Genomic DNA, 13,475 nt, shown 5'->3' on the forward strand with positions numbered 1-13,475 from the left:
CCCAACATCCCAACCCTGATCCTCCAGTACCCCCCCAACATCCCAACTCTGGTCCTCCTGTACCCCCAACATCCCAACCCTGATCCTCCTGTACCCCAACATCCCAACCCTGATCCTCCAGTGCCCCCAACATCCCAACCCTGATCCTCCAGTACCCCCAACATCCCAACTCTGGTCCTCCTGTACCCCCAACATCCCAACTCTGGTCCTCCTGTACCCCAACATCCCAACTCTGGTCCTCCTGTACCCCCAACATCCCAACTCTGGTCCTCCTGTACCCCAACATCCCAACTCTGGTCATCCTGTACCCCCAACATCCCAACTCTGCTCCTCCTGTACCCCTAACATCCCAACTCTGGTCCTCCAGTACCCCCAACATCCCAACTCTGGTCCTCCTGTACCCCCACCCTGGTCCTTCAGTACCCCCAACATCCCAACTCTGGTCCTCCTGTACCCCCAACATCCCAACTCTGGTCCTCCTGTACCCCCACCCTGGTCCTTCAGTACCCCCAACATCCCAACTCTGGTCCTCCTGTACCCCCAACATCCCAACTCTGGTCCTCCGGTACCCCCAACATCCCAACTCTGGTCCTCCTGTACCCCCAACTCTGGTCCTCCTGTACCCCCACCCTGATCCTCCAGTACCCCCAACATCCCAGCTCTGGTCCTTCTGTACCCCCCAACATCCCAACTCTGGTCCTCCTGTACCCCCAACATCCCAACTCTGGTCCTCCTGTACCCCCAACATCCCAACTCTGGTCATCCTGTACCCCCAACATCCCAACTCTGCTCCTCCTGTACCCCTAACATCCCAACTCTGGTCCTCCAGTACCCCCAACATCCCAACTCTGGTCCTCCTGTACCCCACCCTGGTCCTTCAGTACCCCCAACATCCCAACTCTGGTCCTCCTGTACCCCCAACATCCCAACTCTGGTCCTCCTGTACCCCCACCCTGGTCCTTCAGTACCCCCAACATCCCAACTCTGGTCCTCCTGTACCCCCAACATCCCAACTCTGGTCCTCCGGTACCCCCAACATCCCAACTCTGGTCCTCCTGTACCCCCAACTCTGGTCCTCCTGTACCCCCACCCTGATCCTCCAGTACCCCCAACATCCCAGCTCTGGTCCTTCTGTACCCCCCAACATCCCAACTCTGGTCCTCCTGTACCCCCAACATCCCAACTCTGGTCCTCCTGTACCCCCAACATCCCAACTCTGGTCCTCCTGTACCCCCAACATCCCAACTCTGGTTCTCCTGTACCCCCCCAACATCCCAACTCTGGTTCTCCTGTACCCCCAACATCCCAACTCTGGTTCTCCTGTACCCCCAACTCTGGTCCTCCTGTACCCCCAACTCTGGTTCTCCTGTACCCCCAACATCCCAACTCTGGTCCGCTAGTACCCCCCAACTCTGGTCCTCCTGTACCCCAACTCTGGTCCTCCTGTACCCCCAACTCTGGTCCTCCAGTACCCCCAACTCTGGTCCTCCTGTACCCCCAACATCCCAACCCTGGTCCTCCAGTACCCCCAACTCTGGTCCTCCTGTACCCCCAACCCTGGTCCTCCTGTACCCCCAACTCTGGTCCTCCAGTACCCTAACTCTGGTTCTCCTGTACCCCCAAATCTGGTCCTCCTGTACCCCCAACATCCCAGCCCTGATCCTCCAGTACCCCCAACATCCCAACTCTGGTCCTCCTGTACCCCCAACATCCCAACCCTGATCCTCCAGTACCCCCAACATCCCAACCCTGATCCTCCAGTACCCCCAACATCCCAACTCTGGTCCTCCTGTACCCCCAACATCCCAACCCTGATCCTCCAGTACCCCCAACATCCCAACCCTGATCCTCCAGTACCCCCAACATCCCAACCCTGATCCTCCAGTACCCCCAACATCCCAACCCTGATCCTCCAGTACCCCCAACATCCCAACCCCTGATCCTCCAGTACCCCCAACATCCCAACTCTGGTCCTCCTGTACCCCCAACATCCCAACCCTGATCCTCCAGTACCCCCAACTCTGGTCCTCCTGTACCCCCAACTCTGGTCCTCCTTACCCCCAACTCTGGTCCTCCAGTACCCCTAACTCTGGTCCTCCTGTACCCCCAACTCTGGTCCTCCTGTACCCCCAACATCCCAACCCTGATCCTCCAGTACCCACCAACATCCCAACCCTGATCCTCCAGTACCCCCAACTCTGGTCCTCCTGTACCCCAACTCTGGTCCTCCTGTACCCCCAACATCCCAACCCTGATCCTCCAGTACCCCCAACATCCCAACCCTGATCCTCCAGTACCCCCAACATCCCAACCTGGTCCTCCTGTACCCCCAACATCCCAACCCTGATCCTCCAGTAGCCCCAACATCCCAACCCTGATCCTCCAGTACCCCCAACATCCCAACCCTGGTCCTCCTGTACCCCCAACATCCCAACCCTGATCCTCCAGTACCCCCCAACATCCCAACCCTGATCCTCCAGTACCCCCAACATCCCAACTCTGGTCCTCCTGTACCCCAACATCCCAACCCTGATCCTCCAGTACCCCCAACATCCCAACCCTGATCCTCCAGTACCCCCAACATCCCAACTCTGGTCCTCCTGTATCCCCCAACATCCCAACTCTGATCCTCCAGTACCCCCAACATCCCAACCCTGATCCTCCAGTACCCCCAACATCCCAACTCTGGTCCTCCAGTACCCCCAACATCCCAACTCTGGTCCTCCTGTACCCCCAACATCCCAACTCTGGTCCTCCAGTACCCCCAACATCCCAACTCTGGTCCTCCTGTACCCCCAACTCTGGTCCTCCAGTACCCCCAACTCCCAACTCTGGTCCTCCTGTACCCCCAACATCCCAACCCTGATCCTCCAGTACCCCCAACATCCCAACTCTGATCCTCCAGTACCCCCCCAACTCTGGTCCTCCTGTACCCCCCAACATCCCAACTCTGGTCCTCCTGTACCCCCAACATCCCAACTCTGGTCCTCCAGTACCCCCAACATCCCAACTCTGGTCCTCCAGTACCCCCAACATCCCAACTCTGGTCCTCCTGTACCCCCAACATCCCAACCCTGATCCTCCAGTAGCCCCAACATCCCAACCCTGGTCCTCCTGTACCCCCAACATCCCAACTCTGATCCTCCAGTACCCCCAACATCCCAACTCTGGTCCTCCTGTACCCCCAACATCCCAACTCTGATCCTCCAGTACCCCCAACATCCCAACTCTGGTCCTCCTGTACCCCCAACATCCCAACCCTGATCCTCCTGTACCCCCAACATCCCAACCCTGATCCTCCAGTGCCCCCAACATCCCAACCCTGATCCTCCAGTACCCCCAACATCCCAACTCTGGTCCTCCTGTACCCCCAACATCCCAACCCTGATCCTCCATTACCCCCAACATCCCAACTCTGGTCCTCCAGTACCCCCAACTCTGGTCCTCCTGTACCCCCAACATCCCAACTCTGGTCCTCCTGTACCCCCAACATCCCAACCCTGATCCTCCAGTACCCCCAACATCCCAACCCTGATCCTCCAGTACCCCCAACATCCCAACCCTGGTCCTCCAGTACCCCCAACATCCCAACCCTGATCCTCCAGTACCCCCAACCCTGATCCTCCAGTACCCCCAACCCTGGTCCTCCTGTACCCCCAACATCCCAACCCTGATCCTCCAGTACCCCCAGGGTTGGGAAACACTGGTTTACAACATGTTCTATATTTACATCAACAACATGTTGACATTTCTAAGGAATATGGACCTTTTAGACTTGATTGAGCTGTGTGTGTATTTTAAATCCAAATGCTGTTTATTTAATAAATACTTTAGTTTGATGACCAGCGTTGTATTTGTTGTTGTACATTATTAGACCAGTTGTAAAATAATAGCTTACATGATATAAGTCACATCAACCCTTCATGGTTGTTCAGTCGGGTCACATCTATTCTCTTCACTTTACTCAATGTCTTGATTCACAAAGGGAACAACAGTGTCCTAGTTGAAGGGAAAGAAGTTCAGGGCAGAACTCAAGTTTACTATAACCAACCTCATCTTTTAAAGGTAATAGATAGTTTCTTCTGGATACCTACAGCCAGATGTGTTATTGGGAGTCAGCCTTAACCCATTATTATAACCCTGACCCCCCCAAAGGAAAGACCACTATGAGATGGTAGACAGGAAAACATACTAACCCTTATCCCATTATTATAACCCTGACCCCCCCCAAAGGAAAGACCACTATGAGATGGTAGACAGGAAAACATACTAACCCTTAAGCCATTATTATAACCCCACCCCCCAAAGGAAAGACCACTATGAGATGGTAGACAGGAAAACATACTAACCCTTAAGCCATTATTATAACCCTGACCCCCCAAAGGAAAGACCACTATGAGATGGTAGACAGGAAAACATACTAACCCTTAAGCCATTATTATAACCCTGACCCCCCAAAGGAAAGACCACTATGAGATGGTAGACAGGAAAACATACTAACCCTTAAGCCATTATTATAACCCTGACCCCCAAAGGAAAGACCACTATGAGATGGTAGACAGGAAAACATACTAACCCTTAAGCCATTATTATAACCCTGACCCCCCCCAAAGGAAAGACCACTATGAGATGGTAGACAGGAAAACATACTAACCCTTAAGCCATTATTATAACCCTGACCCCCCCCCAAAGGAAAGACCACTATGAGATGGTAGACAGGAAAACATACTAACCCTTAAGCCATTATTATAACCCTGACCCCCCAAAGGAAAGACCACTATGAGATGGTAGACAGGAAAACATACTAACCCTTAACCCATTATTATAACCCTGACCCCCCAAAGGAAAGACCACTATGAGATGGTAGACAGGAAAACATACTAACCCTTATCCCATTATTATAACCCTGACCCCCCCAAAGGAAAGACCACTATGAGATGGTAGACAGGAAAACATACTAACCCTTAACCCATTATTATAACCCTGACCCCCCAAAGGAAAGACCACTATGAGATGGTAGACAGGAAAACATACTAACCCTTAACCCATTATTATAACCCTGACACCCCCCCAAAGGAAAGACCACTATGAGATGGTAGACAGGAAAACATACTAACCCTTAACCCATTATTATAACCCTGACCCCCCAAAGGAAAGACCACTATGAGATGGTAGACAGGAAAACATACTAACCCTTATCCCATTATTATAACCCTGACCCCCCAAAGGAAAGACCACTATGAGATGGTAGACAGGAAAACATACTAACCCTTAAGCCATTATTATAACCCTGACCCCCAAAGGAAAGACCACTATGAGATGGTAGACAGGAAAACATACTAACCCTTAAGCCATTATTATAACCCTGACCCCCCCAAAGGAAAGACCACTATGAGATGGTAGACAGGAAAACATACTAACCCTTAAGCCATTATTATAACCCTGACCCCAACACAAAGGAAAGACCACTATGAGATGGTAGACAGGAAAACATACTAACCCTTAAGCCATTATTATAACCCTGACCCCCCCCCAAAGGAAAGACCACTATGAGATGGTAGACAGGAAAACATACTAACCCTTAAGCCATTATTATAACCCTGACCCCCCCAAAGGAAAGACCACTATGAGATGGTAGACAGGAAAACATACTAACCCTTAAGCCATTATTATAACCCTGACCCCCCAAAGGAAAGACCACTATGAGATGGTAGACAGGAAAACATACTAACCCTTAAGCCATTATTATAACCCTGACCCCCAAAGGAAAGACCACTATGAGATGGTAGACAGGAAAACATACTAACCCTTAACCCATTATTATAACCCTGACACCCCCCCCCCAAAGGAAAGACCACTATGAGATGGTAGACAGGAAAACATACTAACCCTTAACCCATTATTATAACCCTGACCCCCCCCAAAGGAAAGACCACTATGAGATGGTAGACAGGAAAACATACTAACCCTTATCCCATTATTATAACCCTGACCCCCCCCAAGGAAAGACCACTATGAGATGGTAGACAGGAAAACATACTAATGTTTTGTGATGGTAAAACAATTAAATGGTGTTGTAATGTGTGGGTCATTTCTGTCTATGTGAAATGCTGTAGTTAGTATCTCTGAAGCTGGATCCATCATTGTAGTGGGCAGTAATGTATTTTAAATGTGTATATACGGTATTTATGATATTAGAAATACTCTACCTCACGTGCGACTTGTAATAAGACGAAACAATTATAAACACGTTTATCTGACTCCAGAAAGATAACAAATACCAGAAACTATGGTTGAGTTACAGTATAATATACCAGAAACTATGGCTGAGTTACAGTACAATATACCAGAAACTATGGCTGAGTTAGAGTACAATATACCAGAAACTATGGCTGAGTTACAGTACAATATACCAGAAACTATGGCTGAGTTACAGTACAATATACCAGAAACTATGGCTGAGTTACAGTACAATATACCAGAAACTATGGCTGAGTTAGAGTACAATATACCAGAAACTATGGCTGAGTTACAGTCCAATATACCAGAAACTATGGTTGAGTTACAGTACAATATACCAGAAACTATGGCTGAGTTACAGTACAATATACCAGAAACTATGGCTGAGTTAGAGTATAATATACCAGAAACTATGGCTGAGTTACAGTATAATATACCAGAAACTATGGCTGAGTTACAGTACAATATACCAGAAACTATGGCTGAGTTACAGTACAATATACCAGAAACTATGGTTGAGTTACAGTATAATATACCAGAAACTATGGCTGAGTTACAGTACAATATACCAGAAACTATGGCTGAGTTACAGTACAATATACCAGAAACTATGGTTGAGTTACAGTACAATATACCAGAAACTATGGCTGAGTTACAGTACAATATACCAGAAACTATGGCTGAGTTAGAGTACAATATACCAGAAACTATGGCTGAGTTACAGTACAATATACCAGAAACTATGGCTGAGTTACAGTACAATATACCAGAAACTATGGCTGAGTTACAGTACAATATACCAGAAACTATGGTTGAGTTACAGTACAATATACCAGAAACTATGGCTGAGTTACAGTACAATATACCAGAAACTATGGTTGAGTTACAGTACAATATACCAGAAACTATGGCTGAGTTACAGTCCAATATACCAGAAACTATGGCTGAGTTACAGTACAATATACCAGAAACTATGGCTGAGTTACAGTACAATATACCAGAAACTATGGCTGAGTTACAGTACAATATACCAGAAACTATGGCTGAGTTACAGTAATAGACAATGAAGAAAGGGCTGAGAATGGATTACAATATACCAGAAACTATGGTTGAGTTACAGTAATAGACAATGAAGAAAGGGCTGAGAATGGATTACAATATACCAGAAACTATGGTTGAGTTACAGTAATAGACAATGAAGAAAGGGCTGAGAATGGATTACAATATACCAGAAACTATGGCTGAGTTACAGTAATAGACAATGAAGAAAGGGCTGAGAATGGATTACAATATACAGGAAACTATGGTTGAGTTACAGTAATAGACAATGAAGAAAGGGCTGAGAATGGATTACAATATACAGGAAACTATGGTTGAGTTACAGTACAATATACCAGAAACTATGGCTGAGTTACAGTAATAGACAATGAAGAAAGGGCTGAGAATGGATTACAATATACCAGAAACTATGGCTGAGTTACAGTAATAGACAATGAAGAAAGGGCTGAGAATGGATTACAATATACAGGAAACTATGGTTGAGTTACAGTAATAGACAATGAAGAAAGGGCTGAGAATGGATTACAATATACAGGAAACTATGGTTGAGTTACAGTAATAGACAATGAAGAAAGGGCTGAGAATGGATTACAATATACCAGAAACTATGGTTATGGAGTTATGGATTAGTAATGGATTACAATATACCAGTGGATTTAATTACTTCACCACCTCACATACAAGTCATTAAACATAAGCTACAAGTCATTAAACATAAGCTACAAGTCATTAAACATAAGCTACAAGTCATTAAACATGAGCTACAAGTCATTAAACATAAGCTACAAGTCATTAAACATGAGCTACAAGTCATTAATAATATACATCCATACAGACAGCATCAGAGTTATCCTCAGTTACCACAGAGATCAGACATCAAATACAGACAGCATCAGAGTTATCCTCAGTTACCACAGAGATCACACATCCATACAGACAGCATCAGAGTTATCCTCAGTTACCACAGAGATCACACATCCATACAGACAGCATCAGAGTTATCCTCAGTTACCACAGAGATCAGACATCAAATACAGACAGCATCAGAGTTATCCTCAGTTACCACAGAGATCACTCATCCATACAGACAGCATCAGAGTTATCCTCAGTTACCACAGAGATCAGACATCCATACAGACAGCATCAGAGTTATCCTCAGTTACCACAGAGATCAGACATCAAATACAGACAGCATCAGAGTTATCCTCAGTTACCACAGAGATCAGACATCCAAACAGACCAAGGAGATGATCGTGGACTTCAGGAAACAGCAGAGGGAGCACCCCCCTATCCACATTGACAGGACAGCCTACAGGGAGGAGGTGAGGGCCCTCACCTCCTACAGCAGAAACAGCAGAGGGAGCACCCCCCCTATCCACATCGACCGGACAGTAGTGGAGAGGGTACACATCACGGACAAGCTGAAATGGTCCACCCACACAGACAGCGTTGTGAAGAAGGCGCAGCAGCGCCTCTTCAACCACAGGAGGCTGAAGAATTTCGGCTTGTCACCAAAAGCACTCACAAACTTCTACAGATGCACAATCGAGAGCATCCTGTATTACCGCCTGGTATGGCAACTGCTCCGCCCACAACCGTAAGGCTCTCCAGAGGGTAGTGAGGTCTGCACAACGCATCACCGGGGGCAAACTACCTGCCCTCCAGGACACCTACACCACCCGATGTTACAGGAAGGCCATAAAGATCATCAAGGACAACAACCATCCGAACCACTGCCTGTTCACCCCACTATCATCCAGAAGGCGAGGTCAGTACAGGTGCATCAAAGCTGGGACCGAGAGACTGAAAAACAGCTTCTATCTCAAGGCCATCAGACTGTTAACCAGCCACCACTAACATTGAGTGGCTGCTGCCAACACACTGACTCAACTCCAGCTCACTTTAATCATGGAAATTGATGGAAAAAATGTATCACTAGCCACTTTAAACAATGCCACTTAATATAATGTTTACATACCGTACATCTCATATGTACAGATATCATCTGTACAGATATCATCTACTGCATCTTGCCATCTTTATGTAATACATGTATCACTAGCCACTTTAAACTATGCCACTTTTATGTTTACATACCCTACATTACTCATCTCATATGTATATACTGTACTCGATACCATCTACTGTATCTTGCCTATGCTGTTCTGTACCATCACTTATTCATATGTCTTTATGTACATATTCTTTATTCCTTTACACTTGTGTGTATAAGGTAGCGTTGTGGAATTGTTAGGTTAGATTACTCAAATCAAATAAAATTACAAATCAAGATTACTCGTTTGATTTTTATTACTTTTATTGTGTCATGGAACTAGAAGCACAAGCATCTTCTCTTTATGTAGTATTGTGTCATCTTGTCGTAATGTGTGTTTTGTCCTGCCAAATAAAATTAGATTTTTATTTTATTTTATTTGTCATGTGTGTTTTGTCCTGCCTTTCTACGCTAGGTCTCTCTTTATGTAGTATTGTGTCTCTCTTGTCGTGATGTGTGTTTTGTCCTATATTTATGTTATTTATTTATTTTATTATTTTATTTAAGTCCCAGGCCCCGTCCCCGCAGGAGGTATTTTGCCGTCATTGAAAATAAGAATGTGTTCTTAACTGACTTGCCGAGTTAAATAAAGGTCAAATAAATAGACTTCCAGTCATTGCGCTAACGCTTATTAGCATTGGCTTGTGAAACTACAGTTGAAGTCGGAAGTTTACATACACTTAGGTTGGAATCATTAAAACTCATTTTTTAACCACTCCACAAATTTCTTGTTAACAAACTATAGTTTTGGCAAGTCGGTTAGGACATCTACTTTGTGCACGACAACAATTCTTTACAGATAGATTATTTCACTTATAATTCACTGTATCACAATGCCAGTGGGTCAGAAGTTTACATACACTAAGTTGACTGTGCCTTTAAACAGCTTGGAAAATTCCAGAAAATGATGTCATGGATTTAGAAGCTTCTGATAGGCTAATTGACATAATTTGAGTTAATTGGAGATGTACCTGTGGATGTATTTCAATGCCTACCTTCAAACTCAGTGCCTCTTTGCTTGACATCATTGGAAAATCAAAAGAAATCAGCCAAGACTTCAGAAAAAATATTGTAGACCTCCACAAGTCTCCACAAGTCATCCTTGGGAGAAATTTCCAAACGCCTGAAGAAACCACGTTCATCTGTACAGACAATAGTTCGCAAGTATCAGGAAGGAGACACGTTCTGTCTCCTAGAGATGAACGTACTTTGGTGCTAAAAGTGCATATCAATCCCAGAACAACAGCAAAGGACCTTGTGAAGATGCTGGAGGAAACAGGTACAAAAGTATCTATATCCACAGTAAAATAAGTCCTATATCGACATAACCTGAAAGGCCGCTCAGCGAGGAAGAAGCCACTGCTCCAAAACCGCCATAGAAAAGCCAGACTACGGATTGCAACTGCACATGAGAACAAAGATCGTACTTTTTGGAGAAATGTCCTCTGGTCTGATGAAACAAAAATAGAACTGTTTGGCCATAACGGTCAATGTTATGTTTGGAGGAAAAAGATGGATGCTTGCAAGCCGAAGATCACCATCCCAACCGTGAAGCAGAGGGGTGGCAGCATCATGTTGTGGGGACTCTGGGTCAACACAACACTAACATGTTGTTACATAGACAGTGAAGGAGGCTAGGTGGAGCAGCTCCCTGGTAACAACATAACACTAACATGTTGTTACATAGACAGTGAAGGAGGCTAGGTGGAGCAGCTCCCTGGTAACAACACTAACATGTTGTTACATAGACAGTGAAGGAAGCTAGATGGAGCAGCTCCCTGGTAACATCACTAACATGTTGTTACATAGACAGTGAAGGAAGCTAGATGGAGCAGCTCCCTGGTAACATCACTAACATGTTGTTACATAGACAGTGAAGGAAGCTAGATGGAGCAGCTCCCTGGTAACAACACTAACATGTTGTTACATAGACAGTGAAGGAGGCTAGGTGGAGCAGCTCCCTGGTAACAACACTAACATGTTGTTACATAGACAGTAAAGGAGGCTAGATGGAGCAGCTCCCTGGTAACAACACAACACTAACATGTTGTTACATAGACAGTGAAGGAGGCTAGATGGAGCAGCTCCCTGGTAACAACACTAACATGTTGTTACATAGACAGTGAAGGAGGCTAGATGGAGCAGCTCCCTGGTAACAACACTAACATGTTGTTACATAGACAGTGACAGAGGCTAGATGGAGCAGCTCCCTGGTAACAACACAACACTACCATGTTGTTACATAGACAGTGAAGGAGGCTAGGTGGAGCAGCTCCCTGGTAACAACACAACACTAACATGTTGTTACATAGACAGTGAAGGAGGCTAGATGGAGCAGCTGTCTAGTAACAACACAACACTAACATGTTGTTACATAGACAGTAAAGGAGGCTAGATGGAGCAGCTCCCTTCACAGCGACCATTAGAAAAGTATGCCCAAAATGAAGCCTGCCCCACAACGTCATTTGCTTTTGGGTGACAGTGAGAGAACCGTTAGGGTGAGAAGCACAATTCAACCTCAGGTAACAACACAACCTTCCGATCCGTGCAAGCCTAAATTGACCGTGGGTATTAACCCTTAATAGTTAAAAGAAGGTGTTTACTTCAAAGATTTTGCATTGACTTCTCTCCCCATAGGAATACATTGCCTGCACCCCTAAATTCAACCTGAAGCCTATATGGGTTATGAATGCCGTATGAACCTGTCTTTGGTAACAGTCCATCAGGCCAGTATGAGGTCTACCTGTGTTGATTCTAAGCTTCCTGGACCAACCGGAAGTGGTTAAAATCACCCTAAAAGTGTATATCCATACCCTGCCTGCAGTTTGATAGACATAGTGCATTCAACCCTGTGTAAATCAGTCAATTCTTAACGTAAAGACTTAAAACTCAGGATTCTGTAAAAGCATACCCCAGTGAGGATATGTGTTGACTTATAGCTTCCTGTGCCAACCGGAAGTGCCATAATTGGTGTCTCTTGTGCTGTTTCGAGGGGTTAAAAAAGTCAGATCTGTCCAAAACTTCATATGTGTGATTAGGCAAACCCCATGAACTGTAAATCAGTCATTTTTCCCATACAATTTCAAAGGAAAACTAAATCACACACACACACAACTTGGAAGGATGGACGTATTGGGGTGTGTAGAGACTGACAGTGCCTGCAATAGTTAGCTTTGTTCGAGCTAAAAAAGAACCGTCAGACCTAGAGTTCCGAAACTTTAGAAACCTGTTCTAGACCTCAGGTCATAGTGCGTGGTGAGTTACGTGGCTCTAGACGGTTCTCGGACCGAGAAATAGCTTCGTACATTTGCAATGACTTCAATTCATTTTGACCATTACAAAAATTACGACGTTTAGAAAAGTCTCAGAGACACAAGACTAGGTGCATTGAAACCGGCTCGGCCCATAGAGACGGACCCCAACGTTTCTATCCGATAGCTCATTCAAGGACCCCATAGCAAGGCATGGAAAAACTTGGATTTTCAGCACCAATTAGGGTTTTACTCGGGCACCGAAGGACCTATCGAGCAGCTCCCTGGATTCGGGGTCGCCTCACATAGGCCTTCACATAATGTCCGACCTGGACCCGCAGCTAGAACGTAACTATGTGTTTTACGTTTTTAATTATGTTTTAAACTAAAGGCGCTGTGAATTATGGGCCTGCTCTGACATATGTGATAGTTGGCTTCTAAATGAGTTGGAAAAAGTGGGTTTGGTGTCAATTGGTATCAGTTTGGTGTCAGAATGACATCTAATTGACTGATGGACACTGACTTGCTAGTTGACTTTTGTACATTAGCAATATGTTTAAACGGAGAGGGACCATCACCAAAATGGCATTCTGAAATCAACACAAAAAATGGCATCACCATAGTCTCCAGACTGTGCCGAGTTCAACGAGACGCCCCGCTTGACCGTAGCTCGCTCTGAGTGCAGCGACCTTGAAAAAAAGCAGAACCAAAATGAAGCCTGGCCCTCAATGTCATAGGCTTTTGGGTGACAGTGAGATAACCGTTAGGGTGAGAAGCACAATTCGACCTCAGGTACGTTCCTAAGGTCCTCCCGATCCGTGCAAGCCTAACCTTGACCCTGTGGCATTAACCCTTAATAGTTAAAAGAAGGT

The sequence above is a fragment of the Oncorhynchus nerka genome, linkage group LG27 (assembly GCF_034236695.1).
Source record: "Oncorhynchus nerka isolate Pitt River linkage group LG27, Oner_Uvic_2.0, whole genome shotgun sequence".
Lineage (NCBI taxonomy): Eukaryota > Metazoa > Chordata > Actinopteri > Salmoniformes > Salmonidae > Oncorhynchus > Oncorhynchus nerka.